Raw genomic sequence first — 16,803 nt, 5'->3', positions numbered from 1 at the left:
TATTAAATACAATAAAGTTTAATGCAAGTCTTACATTTAGAACAAAAATATGGTACAAGGATAATATTTCTTCTTGTTCCTCAGTGGATGGTTTAACTCACTGACTCCTCTTATAAGATCACTAGTCTGGTATATGACCAGCTAACAGAGCATAAGTAAAACCACACCTACATAAAACCAGAGACAATTCTTCATTTCAAACTACCCTAATTACTTAGAATGTGCTAGATCCACTTTCTTGTTTCACCTCATTCCTCCCTTCCCTGCTCAGTGGTAGTCACCCACAGAGCAACTCTTCTCAGGTCTTCAGGTGATCCTGATGGGGAAGAAGTGCACTAAAGCCCCACTGTCTGTCATCAGTGGGTAGTGTCTGGACTGTGATGTTTATGCATCTGGACTGCACTAGCTTTTAGTCATCTCTGTGCTCTCCCAGTTCCATTCACCCCATAACTGCCTAAGATCAATGAGTGCATGTAGATTTCCACACTTCTTGCAGCCTGCTCTTCAGCAGCATCCACTTTGCAATATATTTGCCCAAGATTTAAATCAGTCTCCATGTCCCATCTTAAATACTGCTGGAGTAAAACCGCACCTCTGGCATACTGATGCATCTGCAAATCTCCAATTCCCACCTGCAATGTTGCTTGGCAATTCATACATTCATTCAATAATGTATGTAGGAAGGTATGTATGAATGTATGAACCAGTGTTGTAATGTCATCCAGATGGCTAATTAGAGGTGCTCAATACATGTCTTCTCTACAAAGAAGAACCAAAACAACAAATAAATAACTGCACTTCGAGTAGAGTGTCTAAGGGAGAACACTGGAATTCTGCAAGGAAAAGATGAAAACCCTCTGAAACATGGAAATTTGAGATGGCAGCATGAAGAAGGAAGTAAAGTGACGAGGTGGAATTGGCTTGGAACTAAGAGACATTTCCCATTATAGGGGAAATGTAAGCAGGCAAGTCCCAGAAGTCCCCATTACTAGCATGAATACCTGCAATTCTAACTACAGGAGAACTTCACAATTCTTTTAGGCCTTGAGCCAGTTTAGGGAGCTGCATGGAACCAACACAGCTATATTGTTTCAGTGAAGGAACTCACACTGGATCCCTTTGGGACCAGTGCTGCTGTGCCATGGTGCAATTTTGAAAACAGAGCCATTGCTGAAGTGCATCCTGCCCTGGGGCTCAAACCTCCTGCACCGCCACATCATGGGACCTGCTGTCATCCTACCACACTCATACAAAAAGATGCAATGCCATGAACCCAGCTTGACCTAGCAGTACAGATGTGACACTAGCACCTAAACTCACACAGAGTCCTAAACCTCATGGGACAGCCAGTCCAGCACAGTGGGGAGGCTGTCCCCAAGACTAGGGGAGCCAATGCATACACTCCCCAGGACCTGAAACCCACCTGCCTAGGGCCCACCACTGTTAGCAACCTTGTCCCCTTCACCACCAGAGCCACGGTGTACTGCATGTGCCCCAGAAACCAGGGACCACACTGCCCAGCTCCTGCCACCACCAATGACCCCACAACCTTGACTTGAGGAGCTGCTACACCTAGCAGCACCCACTCCCTGCAGGGCTTGAGAAATAGCCTTTCCAGTGGCTCCCAACCACAGTAAAGCCATGCCACTCCCTCCACAAACACCCAGTCTTGGCCACTGAGGCACTCACAGATACTGGTGGCATTGATTACAGTCAAAAAAAAAAAATTACATGATTACAGCACTGTGCTCACCCACAACCAAAGCCAAAGTACTTTACCCAACTGACACAGTAGGATGCACTTACAGAAAAAAAAAGTCTTTCTTTATGAATTCTACTAGATAAAATTGGAAGAGGTAACTGTTTCAGCGTAGGGACCCATAAAACATGAAAAAGCAAGGGAACATGACACCTCCAAAGGAACACAATAATTCTCCAGTAACAGACTTCAAAGCAAAGAAAATCTATGAAATGCCTGAAAAGGAATTCAAAATAGTAATCTTAGGAAAACTAAGCAAGATACAAGAGAATAAAGGTAAATAATTCAATGAAATCAGGAAAACAATTTGTGATTTTAATGACAAATTCAGCAAAGAACTAGATATCATAAAAAGAACCAAACAAAAATTGTGGAGTTGAAGAATTCAATGAATAAAATAAAAAATACAATTGAGCGCAACAACAGACTAAGTCAAGCAGAAGAAAGATTTTGAATGTGAAGACAGGTCTTCTGAAATAAGCCAGTCAGACAAAAAATAAAGGATAAAAAAGAATGAAGGAAGTCTATGAGACTAATGGAACACAATTAAGTGAACAAATATTTTCATTATAAGAATTCTAGAAAAAGAAGAAATGAAAAAAAGGCATAGAAAACCTATTTAATGAATTAATAAGTGACGTTCAAGTTTTGGGAAAGGTATAGACATCCAGATTCAGGAAGCTTAAAGGTCCCAAATAGATTCAACCCAAAAAAGATCCTTTCCAAGAAATATTACAGTCAAACAGCCAAAAGTCAAAGACAACAAGGGAATTCTAAAATTTATCACAAGGAAAAGGTGTCAACTCCCATATGAGGGAATCCTTATTAGACTAACATCAGATTTTTCAGCAGAAATCTTAAAGATGAGGGGAGAATGAGATGATATTTTCAAAGTGCTAAAAGAGAAACAGCAGTGAAGAATACTATACCCAGCAAAGTTTGTCTTTCCTAGACAAGAAAAACAGGAAATTTGTCACCACTAGACTGGCCCCACAAGAAATGCTTAAGGGAGGCCTACATCTAGAAGTAAAAGGATGATGACTACCATCATAAAATATGCAAAAGTACAAAACTCAGTAGCAGGCAGATACAGAAATTTGAAGGAAAAAAAAGGAGTCAACTTTTATCACTACAAAAATACCACCAAACTATAGAAATAAACAATAAAAGAGGAAGAAACAAAGGATATGCAAGATATCCTGAAAACAACTAAGAAAATGACAGGAGTAAGTTCTCATGTATCAATAACCTTCAATGAAAACTGATTAAATTCCCTAATTAAAAGATATAAACTGGCTGAATAGATAAAAAAGCAAGACCCAAATGTATGCTGCCTATAAGAAACTCACTTCATCTAAAAAGATATACACAGACCAAAAATGGAGTAATGGAAAAAGATATTCCACCCAAACAAAAATAAAAAATGAGCAGAGGTAGCTTTACTTATATCAGATAAAATAGACTTTAAGTAAAATCTGTAAAAAGAGACAAAGATGTTATTGCATAATGATAAAAAGATTTATTCAGCAGGAGGATGTAATAATTATAAGTTTGTATCCCTACACACTGAAGCACACAGATATGTAAAGCAAATATTATTAGTTCTAAATGGAGAGATAAACTTCAATACAATAATACTTGGAGATTTTGACATTCCACTCTTAGCACTGGACAAATCATCTAGACAGAAAGTCAACAAAGAAATATCAGATTTAAATTGCCCTATAGACCAAATGAACCAAATAGACATTTACAAAACATTTTATCCAATACCTGCAGAATACACATTCCTCTCATCAAGACATGGTACATTCTTCATGAAAATCCATGTGTTAGACCACAAAGCAAGTGTCAAAAATTTTTTTTAATCAAAATCATATCAAGTATGTTTTCTGACATTGGTATAAAACTAGAAATCAATAACAAGAGTAATTCTGGAAACTGTAAAAATACATAGAAATTAAACAACATAGTCTTTAACAACAAGTAGTACTTTTCCTGTGGCAGCAGCTGGGCTGAGAGGAACATGGCTGTCTCCTTTCTCCACCATGGCATGTGCTCACCCACTGATATCAGTGTACTCCCAAAAGGGGGAGTCATCTGGCAAAAATGTTACTATGCGTGCTGTATTCAAGGCTCCTATTTGACCAGATATTGTGAACTTTGTTCACACCAACTTGCACAAAAACAACAAAAGCCCTACGTTGTCAGTGAATTAGCAGGTCGTCAGACCAGTGTTGAGTCTTGGGGTACTGGCAGAGCTGTGGCTCATATTCCCAGAGTTTGAGATGGTGGGACTCACCGTTCTGGCCAGGGTGCTTTTGGAAACATGTGTCATGGAGGCCAAATGTTTGCACCAACCAAAACCTGGTGCCATTGGCATCACAAAGTGAACACAACCCAAAAATGATATGCCATCTGTTCTGCCCTGGCTGCCTCAGCCTTACCAGCACTGGTCATGTCTAAAGGTCATCATATTTAGGAAGTTCCTGAATTTTCTTTGGTAGTTGAAGATAAAGTTGAAGGCTACAAGAAGATCAAGGAGGCTGTTTCGCTTCTTAAGAAACTTAAAGGCTGGAATGATATCAAAAAGGTCTATGCCTCTCAGCAAATGAGAGCTGGCAACAGCAAAATGAGAAACCATCACTGTATCCAGTGCAGGGGCCCCTGCATCATCTATAATGAGGATAATGATATCATCAAGGCCTTCAGAAACATCCCTGGAATTACTCTGCTTAATGTAAGCAAACTGAACATTTTGAAGCTTGCTCCTGGTGGGCATGTGGGACATTTCTGCATTTGGACCAAAAGTGCTTTCCAGAAGTTAGATGAATTGTATGGCACTTGGCATAAAGCTGCTTCCCTCAAGTGTAACTACAATCTTCCCTTGCACAAGATGTTCAATACAGATCTTAGCAGAATCCTGAAAAGCCCAGAGATCCAAAGAGCCCTTTGAGCACCATGCAAGAAGATTCATTGCAGAGTCCTAAAGAAGAACCCACTGAAAAACCTGAGAATCGTGTTGAAGCTAAACCCATACGCAAAGACCATGCATGAGCCAGAACACCATTCTTCACCAGGCCAGGAATCACAAGCTCTGGGAGGATAAGGCAGCAGCAGCAGCTGCAGCACTAGAAGCCAAATTGGATGAGAAGGGGATTGCATGCAAGAAGCCTGTGGTAGTAAGAAAGGAAAGAAGGCTGCTCTTGGTGTTAAGAAGCAGAAGAAGCCTCTGGTAGAAAAAAAGGGCAGCAGCTACCAAGAAACCAGCCCCTGAAAAGAAGCCAGCAGAAAAGAAACCTACTACAAAGGAAAAGAAGCCTGCTGCATAAACTCTTAAATTTGATTATTCCATAAAGGTCAAATCATTTTGGACAGCTTCTTTTGAATAAAGACCTGATCAAAGAGGCAGTGAGAAAAAAAAGGTAGATAAATAAATTAAAAAGAAAATCCAAAAATGTATTGAAACAAGTGAAAATAGAAACACAATATACTAAAACATATGGGATACAGCAAAAGCAGTTATTCTAAGAGGAAAGTTTATAGCAGTAAACACCTACATGAAAAATATATATTTCAAGTAAACAATCTAACTATGTATCTCAAGGAACCAGAAATGCAAAAACAGACTGAATCCAAAATTAGCAGAAGGAAATAAAGTATAAAGATCAAACCAGAAATAAACAATATAGAGACTAAAAATACACAATCAACAAAATGAAGGGTTTTTTTAAAAGATAAACAAAATTGACAAACCATTAACTACATTGATGAAGAAAAAAGATACAAGACCAAAATAAATAAAATCAAAAGTGAAAAAGGATGCATTACAGCTGATACCATAGAAACATAAAGAATTATTAGAGATTATTATGAATAACTATATGCCAACAGATTGGAAAAGCTAGAGGAAATGGATAAATTCCTGGACATATATAACCTACCAAAATTGAATTAGGAAGAAATAGAAAACCTGAACAGACCAATAACAAACAATAAGATTGAATCAGTAATAAAAAGCCTCCAAACAAATAAAAGCCCAAGACCTGATAACTTCACTGATGATGTCCATCAAAATTTTAAGAACTAACACTAATTCTTCTCAGACTATTCCAAAAACTTGAAAAGCAGGGAATTCTTCTAAATTCATTGTACGAGGCCAGTGTTATTCTGATACTAAAACCAGATAAAAACACAGAAAAAAAACACAGGTCAATATCCCTGATGAACATAGATGAAACATTCTCACCAAAATACTAGCAAGCTGAATCCAATGGCACATCAAAAATATTATACACCATGAACATACTGTGAGAATCAACAAATGACCTTTAACTAAATGGAAAGCCTAGCAGTTACCATAGTGTCTGGTATACTTAGAAGTGCAATAATAATACTTTCCTTTATTTGTTAAGACCTCAGCTTGAATACAAAGTAATAGATAAATCAAAGTGATCTATCATTTACATGTTAGCGTAAAGAATAATGTGACCATAGGGTGTACTAGAAGGAATTATTATTAAAGAAAGAGGGATACAAGAAAGAGGCATTAAAAACAAACTATGCATACGTGTCCTTGCTCTATTAGAGTGTTATAGCAGCCAGCAGACATCACAGCCTGTCTTGAGTGTCTGCCTGCATCCCAGCCATTTAGTTTGCTAAATATCATTGGGTAGACATTTTTTATACATCAAAGGCTCATAAGGGTCCTGACATTTATACTACTCAAGGTAATGGATTGTCCCTATGGCTTCTATATGTTTCTGGGCTCCAGCTGGCTGGTGCAGGAACAGTTGGCCTGCACAGTGCAGGAGCTACCCTCATTTGTGTGCTTTTCTATGTCTGTACAAACCCAGTGACTGAAAGCCTCAACCAGTGGCTCTTCAGAAAGGGGAAAGATCAACATAATTGAACACACACACACACACACACACATATACATATATAATGCTCATAATGTGTGTATAAATACATATATATCATTAAGTATATCTTAATTTCTAATGCATAAGTGAAACAGGATCTGTAGAGATTATTAAAAGGCTCTGGGTTCTAAAAATTAATAGGATCTAGAGATTTGTTTTTCTAACAACTTGTAGACTGAGCTAAGATGAGTAACCATTCACTCCCTTCAAACTAAATAACAATAAAAAGTGAATTCAAATAAAGATGAGAAATTTCTGGTCCAGAAATGAAGAGCGAACTTAAAGCCAGAGCAGCCCATTCGTGACCCAATGACGAGAAGACCAGAGGAGATATTGGGCTGAACAGATCCTATAGTTTGGATATAGAGATCCATCTAGTTTGGAGCTTTACAACCAAACTAGATGCAAGTACCACATGAGATGAAGATGTCAGAGAATAACCCCTGCATAAATCCAGAATATTAAGAAAGCTACCCTCTGAGTAAAAAAGCGACTAGAATAATTTTGCCTTGTGCCCTAAAGAAGCATCAGAGGAGGCCTATATTTTCTTAGGACTCTGAGTGATAAGCTTCCATGAAAGACAGAAACACCAGGCATATGGCATACATGGGTTTGGAGTTCAAATTTATACCATGTGCATGTTGAATAAATTCCTAAAACTAAAACTTAAAAGACCATAAACATGCTAGAGTACCTAGCAAAAGCAGATGTAAAACTGCTCTTCTATACTTCAGGTTGCAGTATAGACTCCCACAGGTAAGGAAAAAATAATTACTGAAGATGAGATCATAACAAAAAAATTACAAATCATATACATGAAAATGATACAAAATGAGACAGTATCAGCAGTCACAAAAAAAAAAAAACAGGATGAATAGCTCTCCACATATTGGGTTAACAGACCAATCTCTAATGCAAGAAAATAGAATAAAAAGAGCAACCTAAAAGAATATATAAAGTTTTAAATTATTAAAGATATAGAAGAAACCTAAGTCATAAGGAAATGACTGAAAAAAAGAATTTCTATACATGAAAAAGATAGTCATAAAAATTAGACTAAATGTAGCTGAAAAAAGATATAGAGGACTGGAAGATACATCAGTGGAGATTACACAGAATGAAACAAATAGAGATAAAATGATGAAAAATACTTTTTATAAGATGTTAGCATTTAAACACACACACCAGTGTCACTATAAAGCAACCACGCAAACAAGCCAACATAATAACCAGCTAACAACACAATGACAGGATCAAATCCACACATATCAATACTAATCTTGAACATAAATAGACTAAATGCCCCCACTTAAAAGGCATAGAGTGGCAAGCTGGATAAAAAAAGCAAGACCCAATGGTATGCTGTCTTCAACAGACTCATCTCACATGCAATAACACATTATAGGCTCAGAATAAAGGGATGGAGGAAAAGCTACCAAGCAAATGCAAAACAGAAAAAAGCAGGTTTGCAATCCTAATTTCAGAAAAAACAGACTTCGAACTAACAAATATCAAAAAAGACAAAGAAGGGCATTACATAATGGTAAAAGATTCAACTCAACAAGAAGACCAACTATCCTAAATATATATGCCCCCAACATAGGAACACCCAGATTCATAAAGCAACTTCTTAGAGACATACAAAGAGACATTGACTCCCATGCAGTAATAGTGGGAGACTTCAACACTCCACTGACAGTATTAGACAGATCACTGAGGCAGAAAATTAACAAAGATATTCAGGACCTGAACACAACATTTGACCAAATGGATCTGATAGACCTCTACAGAACTCTCCATCCGAAAACAATAGAATATACATTATTCTCGTCACCACATGGCACATACTCTAAAACTGATCACATAATTGGACATAAAACAATCCTCAACAAATGCAAAAGAACTGGAACCATACCAAACACACTTTCAGACCACAGCACAATAAAAATAGAAGTGAAGGCTAAGAAAATTGCTCAAAACCATACAATTACATGGAAATATAAACAACATGCTCATGCATGACTTTTGGGTAAATAATGAAATTAAGGCAGAAGTCAAGAAGTTCTTGGAAACTAATGAGAACAAAGATAAAACATACCAGAATATCTGGAACACAGATAAGGCAGTGTTGAGAGGGAAATTCATAGCACTAAATGCCCATATCGAAAAGTTAGAAAGATCTCAAACTAACAACCTAACATCACAACTGAAAGAACTGGAAAAGCAAGAACGAATCAACTCCAGAGCTAGCAAAAGAAAAGAAATAAACAAAATCAGGGCTAAGCTGAATGAAGGAGATTGAGACATGAAAACCATTCGAAAGATCAACGAATCCAGTTTTTTTTTTTTTTTTGAAAAAAATAATAAGCTGCTAGCTAGCCTACTGAAGAAGAAAAGAAAGAAGATCCAAAAAATCACAATTATAAATGACAAAGGGAGTGTTACCATTGACCCCACAAAAATAAAAATAACCAAGAGAAATAAATACAAATACTTCTATGCACACAAAATAGAAAACCTAGCAGTGATGGCTAAATTCCTGGACATATCCACCGTTTCAAAACTGAACTAGGAAGAAACTAATTCCCTGAACAGACCCCTATAATGAGCTCTGAAAATGTAACAGTAATAAATAGCCTATGAACCAAAAAAGTTCAGGACCTGACTGATTCACACCCAAATTCTACCAGATATACAAAGAAGAGCTGGTACCACTCCTATTGAAACTATTCCCAAAAGTTGAGGAGAATAGATTCTACCCCAATTCATTCTGCATCATACTGATACCAAAACCTAGCAGAGAGACAACAAAAAAAGAAAACTCCAAGTCAATACCCTTGATGAACATTGGTGTAAAAGTCCTCAACAAATACTTGCAAACTGAATCCAGCAGCACATCAAAAAGCTAATCTACCACAATTAAGTAGGCTTCATCCTCAGAACTCAGGTTAGTTCAACATACGCAAATCAATAAATGTGATTCATCACATAAACAGAACTAAAGATAAATACCACGTGATTATCTCAATAGACACAGAAAAAGCTTTCAATAAAATTCAACTCCGATTCATGTTAAAAACTCTCAATAAACTAGGTATTGAAGGAAAATGCCTCAAAATAATAAGAGCCATCTATGACAAACCCACCACCAACATTATACTGAATGGGCAAAAGCTGGAAGCATTCTCCTTGAAAACTGGCACAAGACAAGGATACCCTCTCTCCACTCCTATTCAACATAGTATTGGAAGTCTTCGCCAGAGCAATCAGGCAAGAGAAAGAAATAAAGGGAATCCAAATAGGAAGACAGGAAGTCAAACCATCTTTGCTTGTAAGACAACATGATTCTATATCTAGAAAACCATAGTATCACCCCAAAAACTTCTTCACCTGATAAACAGCTTCAGCAAAGTTTTAGGATACAAAATCAATGTACAAAAATCACTAGCTTTCCTATACACCAAAAACAGCCAAGCCAAGAGCCAAATCAGAAAGATAATCACATTCACAATTGCCACAAAAAGAATAAAATACCTAGGAATACAGATACCCAGGGAGGCAAAAGATCTTTACAATGCAAATTACAGAACACTGCTCAAATAAATCAGAGAAGACACAAACAAATGGAAAAACATCCCATGATCATGAATAGGAAGAACTGATATCATTAAAACAGCCATATTGTCCAAAGCAATTTACAGATTCAATGCTATTCCTATGAAACTACCAACAACTTTCTTCACAGAACTAAAAAAACTATTTTAAAATTCATATGGAACCAAAATAGAGCCCAAATAGCCAAGACAATCCTAAGCAAAAAGAACAAAGCTGAACGCATCATGTTACCCAACTTCAAACTATACTACAGGGCTACAGTAACCAAAATAGCATGGTACTGGTACAAAAGCAGACACATAGACCAATGGAACAGAATGGGGAGCCCAGAAATAAGGCTGCACACCTATGACCATCTTATCTACAACAAAGCTGACAAAAACAAGCAATGGGGAAAAAACTCCGTATTTAATAAATGATGCTGGGATAACTGGCTAGCCATGTACAGAAAAATGAAGCTGGATACCTTCCTTGCATCATACACAAAAATCAACTCAAGATGGATTAAAGACTTAAATGTAAAACACAAAACTATAAAAACCCTGGAAGACAACCTAGGCAATACCATCTACACATAAGGACAGGCAAAGATTTTGTGACAAAGACACCAAAAGCAATTGCAACAAAAGCAAAAATTGACAATTAATTAAACTTAAGAGCTTCTGCACAGCAAAAGAAACTATCAACAGAGTAAACACACAACCTACAGAATGTGACAAAATATTTTCAAAGTATGTAAATGACAAAGGTCTAATATCCAGCATCTATAAGGAACATGTTTACAAGAGAAAAACAACTCCATTAAAAAGTAGGCAAAGGATATGAACAGACCCTTTTCAAAAGAAAACATGCATGTGGCCAAAAAGCTTATGAAAAACAGCTCAATATCACTGATTATTAGAAAAATCCAAGTCAGGCTGGGTGTGGTGGCTCACACCTGTAATCCCAGCACTTTGGGAGGCCAAGGCGGGCAGATCACCTGAGGTCAGGAGTTCAAGACCAGCCTGACCAACATGGAGAAACCCCTTCTCTACTAAAAATACAAAAAAAAAGTTGGCCAGGCATGGTGGCACATGCCTGTAATCCCAGCTACTCGGGAAGCTGAGGAAGGAGAATCACTTGAACCCGGGAGGCGGAAGTTGCAGTGAGCCAAGATCGCGCCATTGCACTCCAGCCTGGGCAATAAAAGTGAAACTCCATCTCAAAAAAAAAAAAGAAAGGAAGAAAAATGCAAATCAAAACCACAATGAGATACCATTTTATACCAGTCAGAATGGCTATTACTAAAAAGTTAAAAAAACAACAGATGCTGGTGAGGTTGCAAAGTAAAGGGAACACTTAAGCACTGTTGGTAGGAGTTTAAATTAGTTCAGCCATTGTGGAAAATTGTATGGTGATTCCTCAAAAAGCTAAAAGCAGAACTACTGTTTTACATGGCAATCCCATTATTGGGTAAATATCCAGAGGAATATAAATCATTTTACCATAAAGATACATGCACACAAATGTTCATTGCAGCACTATTCACAATAGCAAAGACATGGAATCAACCTAAATGCCCAGCAAGGAAAGAGTGGATAAAGAAAATGTGGTACATGTACACCATGGAATACTATGCAGCCATAAAGAAAGAACAGGATCATGTCTTTTTCAGGAACATGGATGGAGCTAGAGACCATTGTCCTTAGCATACTAATGCAGGAACAGAAAACCATATGTACACATGCGCAGGAAGAATACACACCACTTCCAGGAGAGCGGTCAACTTTAGGGCAAACAAGAAGGGAATGAGATGGAGGAGACGGAGCATTAGCTGTGCTTGTAATGCTGTATGCCTTCAAGAATGTTAAAGCAAACATAGCAAAATGACAGTATATGTTAAATCTAGCTGCTGTACACAAATGTCTCATATCAATGCTTCCCAATTATTTTTACTTTGTAGCACATCATTAAATGTAATAAAATGTTTATGACACAATGAGTCAACATATGAAGCTGCTGAAAGTTTAATGCGACTGGCCAGCAAGAGTCAGCAGTCCCAGGACACTTCTTGCCACCACCATGGACTGAGGGATTCATAATATCTCAGCGCACCCATCACCTATTTGTCAGTCCTCAGTGACCTTCTGTACACAGTTGGGAAGCTCTGCTTTATATTATTTTTTACACTTTTCTCTATGTTTGAGCTAGTAAAAAGCTAACCAGACAAGAAGATATGTTTCTCAGAGTTCTCAGCAGAAGATTCCCAACAAAATAGGTTGGACAGAAGTGGATGATAGTTAAATTTCTTCCTAAGCAGGATAAAGCTAGAGCTGTGTGGTTTGTGCTCCTCAAAGCCTTCAGAGCGGAAGCAGTGGAGTTCAAGCTGAACTGAGTCTGTGTGGAAGCAAGTTGCTGTGGTAATGTGTGTGACAGTGCAGGCGGCCACAGATGAAAAAGCCAGAGTGGGACCTAGGGGATGTGTTCTAGTGGTAGGGACAATTACGAAACCCCTGAGCTCTGGATGCAAAAACTTGGAGCTGGCTTTGCTTTTTTGATTGCATTTTTTAAATTGTAGTAAAATATACAAAACATAAAATTTTCTACTTTAACGATTTTCATGTGCACAGTTCTGTGACATTAAGTACATTTACATTATGCAACCATAATCACCATCCATCTCCAGAACTTTGTTATCTTCTCCAACTAAAACTCTGTACGGATTAAACAATAATGCCCCATTCCTTCCTCCCCGCCCAGCCCTGGCAACCATTATTCTACTTTCTGTGTCCATGAATTCGACTCTACTGAAATCATGCATAGCTGTTCTTTTGTGACTGGCTTATGTCATTTACCACAATGTCTTCAAGGTTTATTCATGTTGTAGCATTAGCCAGAATTTTCTTCCTTTTTAAGGCTGAATAATATTCCATTATATGTTTATACCACATTCTGTTTATTCATTCACCCATTGATGGACACTTGGGTTGCTTTTATGTTTTGGCTATTGTGAATAATGCTGTTATGTACATGTATTTGAGATCATGCTTTCCATTATTTTGGGTACATACTCAGGAGGAGAATTGCTGGCTCATATGGCAATTCTGTTTTGGGGGTTTGGAGTTTTTTTCAAGAACTGCCTGCTTTAATGCATTTTTAACTGACCTGTTAAATAAGATTTATTTCCCATGCATTAACATAAAGTGGTAAATCATGCTATTAGCATGGGGAAATTTGACTAGAAAGCCTACTAACGACTTATTTTTGGAAGCACTAAATACCGACTCACTCTTTTTAGACATCAGAAGCCATCTCATGTTATCATTCCTTGCAATCCTTTTTCTCTAGTCTCATTTATTCCATCTTGATGGTATAGATGAGTGACATGGACTCTATGTAAGAATCTCATCTTACAAGGAGAGATGGACATGTAAAAAAAATTGAAATACAGGGAAAATTTTAAACATAGTGAAATAAAATGTACCTCAGATACAGTGGTAGCACAGAAGAAAGTGCTGAGTGGGTGATTGAAGAGGAAATTTTCCTAAATGAGGAGGCACAAGTGGTGGTGTTGGGGGTGGTGGTGAACTGGGGCCAGAGAGAAGAAATCAGGATAACACAGTATGCATGTCAACAGTTCTCAAACAAATCTGAGCTATCAAATTTAATATTTCTTTGAAAACTCCTAGTAAAATTAAATGCTTAATTTATAGCATATTATTTTACCTAATATGAACTTTTAACTCACTCTTGCTATGTGAAATTAATGAAAATGACTCAATTTTTAAAATGTTGGGGATGGACGCGGTGGCCCATGCCTGTAATCCCAGCACTGTGGGAGGCTGAGGGGGTTGAATCACCTGAAATCAGTTCAAGACCAGCCTGGCCAACATGGTGAAAACCCGTCTCTACTAAAAATATAAAAAGAAATTAGCCAGGTGTGGAGGTGCACACCTGTATTCCCAGCTACTCGGGAGGCTGAGGCAGGAGAATCACTTGAACACAGGAGGCAGAAGTTGCAGTGAGCTGAGATCGTGCCATTGCACTCCAGCCTGGGCGACAGATCGAGATGCCGTCTCAAAAAAAAAAAAATGTTGATAGCATGCTAATTTCTATAACTGTAGCCAATTTATGAAAGCCAAGCCTAGAAGAAGGAAAAACAAGGAGGAGTCTTTATATATGGACCATCACAAAAAGGTAAACTTTATCTAGGAGACAGCACAAGAGACAGCACATTCACTCTTTCACTTCCAGGAATATAGAAGTGCTTTTGCCTGTGACACAGGACATCGGAGCCACATTTGACTTTTCTTCTTACTTAAGGTTAGTTTTATTGTGTTTCATACATTCAAAACAAAAGTTTTGTGAATGCTTTAGGAATGACATGATCTCAGTTACAATTATATAGCTATCTCCTTTTATTCCATACCTACTTATAAAAGAGAAGTGCAGATGTGAGAAGTGATCTACCATTTAAATAGTACGCTTTCCTCCTCCCCCAGAAACATAATAATAGAGATCCTGTTACCTGTATATGAGCTTAAAAGATAGGCTTAGATATGGTCCATCAAAAACATATCTGAGAATACAAGAAAATAAAGGCAGTTTCACAGGAACAAGAAAAACATGATTTGAAAATATCAGTAAATTGAATAAATCTGTGACGTTCTCTACCACCTACAGCTTCCCATGCACAGAACAGAAATATGCTAAAAGAAAGCACTAAATTAGAGGCCTACAACAATGGGATGCTGAGTTTACTTTTTTTTTTTTTTTTTTGTAAAACTGGAGAATATCAAAGAATTCTGTGCTTTTGGATCTTTTTATGTTTGTTTTTATATTTTTAACTTTATCTATTGGTTTTGTGATGAGGTTCTTCTCCACTAAAAAGGTGTCATTCTGCTACTGATGGCATAAGGTTTCACTAATTAAGGGAGTTTCTATTACATTGTATTACTATAAATGCTTTTTATCTACAGAACCAGTGTAGATTAGGGGGAGATTAGAGGGTGACTATTCAGGTACTTGTACTTCTCAATAGTTACAGTGAATGCTTGTTAGCATCTTTAAATATTTCCAAGCAAAATAATCGGGATAGAACTGTACCTTACCAATATTCCAGCCCTTACCTGCTTGTTTGCTTGTTTTTCCATATACCATGAAATTTGGGAGCAACATATGGCCTTAGTGGCCATCCTTTTTGTTACAGATTAGGACACAGAACCAAAGAGGCTAACTGGTTTGCATTAAATACAGAGCCAGTTGAAGGCAGCACCAGGATGGAAACGTAAGTTCCCTGGCTCTCTGGCCAATGCTTTATTTACCACATGATTATTTCTTTCCTTATGGGTTTCCACTTGACTTAGACATAATACAAAGTTGTTTTTTTATTTTCACAGTACAGGCCAGAGTGGGGGAAGAAAGGATTCAATGAGTTGATAAAGCCCTGAGGATGCACGTTCTTCTGTAGTTTATAAAGAGCCAAGAGAGAAATTTGAGTATGGCAAGAGAAGGGGAAAGTGATAATCAATTTACTACCTGGCAATTTTAAATATATGGCATTTCATCTCTTAATATGTCAGAAGTTTCAATGAGTTTATGGTCATAGTTTTCTGTAGCCCATACAGTGGAGCTTGATCTTGACATTATTTGCTGAGGCAGGATGATCTCCCATCTAAGAAAATTTGTCATTAAAGAATCAAATGATCTCAATATGGAGCTGTAAACATCTTAATTGTAGGACAATTTTGTGTTTCATGGATAGCACAACTGGGCAACATTAGAGACAGTCCATGGACCCATGAGCAGGTTTCAGGGAGTTCACGAATCTCTGATTTGTATGCAAAATCTTGTGTGCATAATGTATATGCGATTTTCTAATTAGAAGTTCCATGTCTTCTACCAGCATTTCAAAGTTATTCATGGGCAAAGAGAAAAAAGTTCAAGAATTACTGCTTTTAAAAAAGGATAGCAGTAAAATTTTACAATTCTATTGCATGCCGAAGTCTCCCACCTACTGAGTGTCAAAGTCAAGACTCTAAATCAAGTCTCCTAATGGCTATGAATGTCTTAGAGCAGGGAGGATATAATAATTTATTATCATAACAGGTCCAATATTGATTTGAAGTATGAGCCTGAGTTTTTAAAAGAATGCAATAGCTATTAGATTCTGCTCCTTTAAATTCCTTAATAAAGTATTATAATGACTTATTTAATGATAATGATTTATTTAATGCTTACCATGTTCAACAACTATTTACTTTTCTTAATCTAGTAAACATTTGTGTTTTCCTTTATGTGCAAGACCCTGGCCTAATCAGGAATTCAACAGAGGCCTTTTATATAGTTCTTAGGAGTTTATGGTCTATTTTAAAAAACATTACATACACAATTTATGTAACGATATGTGGAACACAAAACCAAATGCCAAATTAACATTTCTGTAAAACATACAAGAATGTTAAATAAATGTCTTGTTTAAAATTTCAAATGGAGTAACATCCTTGTATTTTTACATTACCTGAG

General features: G+C 37.2%; 1 pseudogene; it reads left to right on the top strand.

The window, feature by feature from the left end:
• The first annotated feature begins 3,771 nt into the window (after positions 1-3,771).
• On the top strand, positions 3,772-5,183 carry LOC100457812 (large ribosomal subunit protein uL4-like; annotated as a pseudogene).
• Positions 5,184-16,803: the final 11,620 nt, after the last annotated feature.

This window comes from Pongo abelii, chromosome 1, assembly GCF_028885655.2.
Source record: "Pongo abelii isolate AG06213 chromosome 1, NHGRI_mPonAbe1-v2.0_pri, whole genome shotgun sequence".
Classification (NCBI taxonomy): Eukaryota; Metazoa; Chordata; class Mammalia; order Primates; family Hominidae; genus Pongo; species Pongo abelii.
The sequence above is the reverse complement of the archived record's forward strand: the minus strand, read 5'-3'. Positions and strand labels throughout refer to the sequence as shown.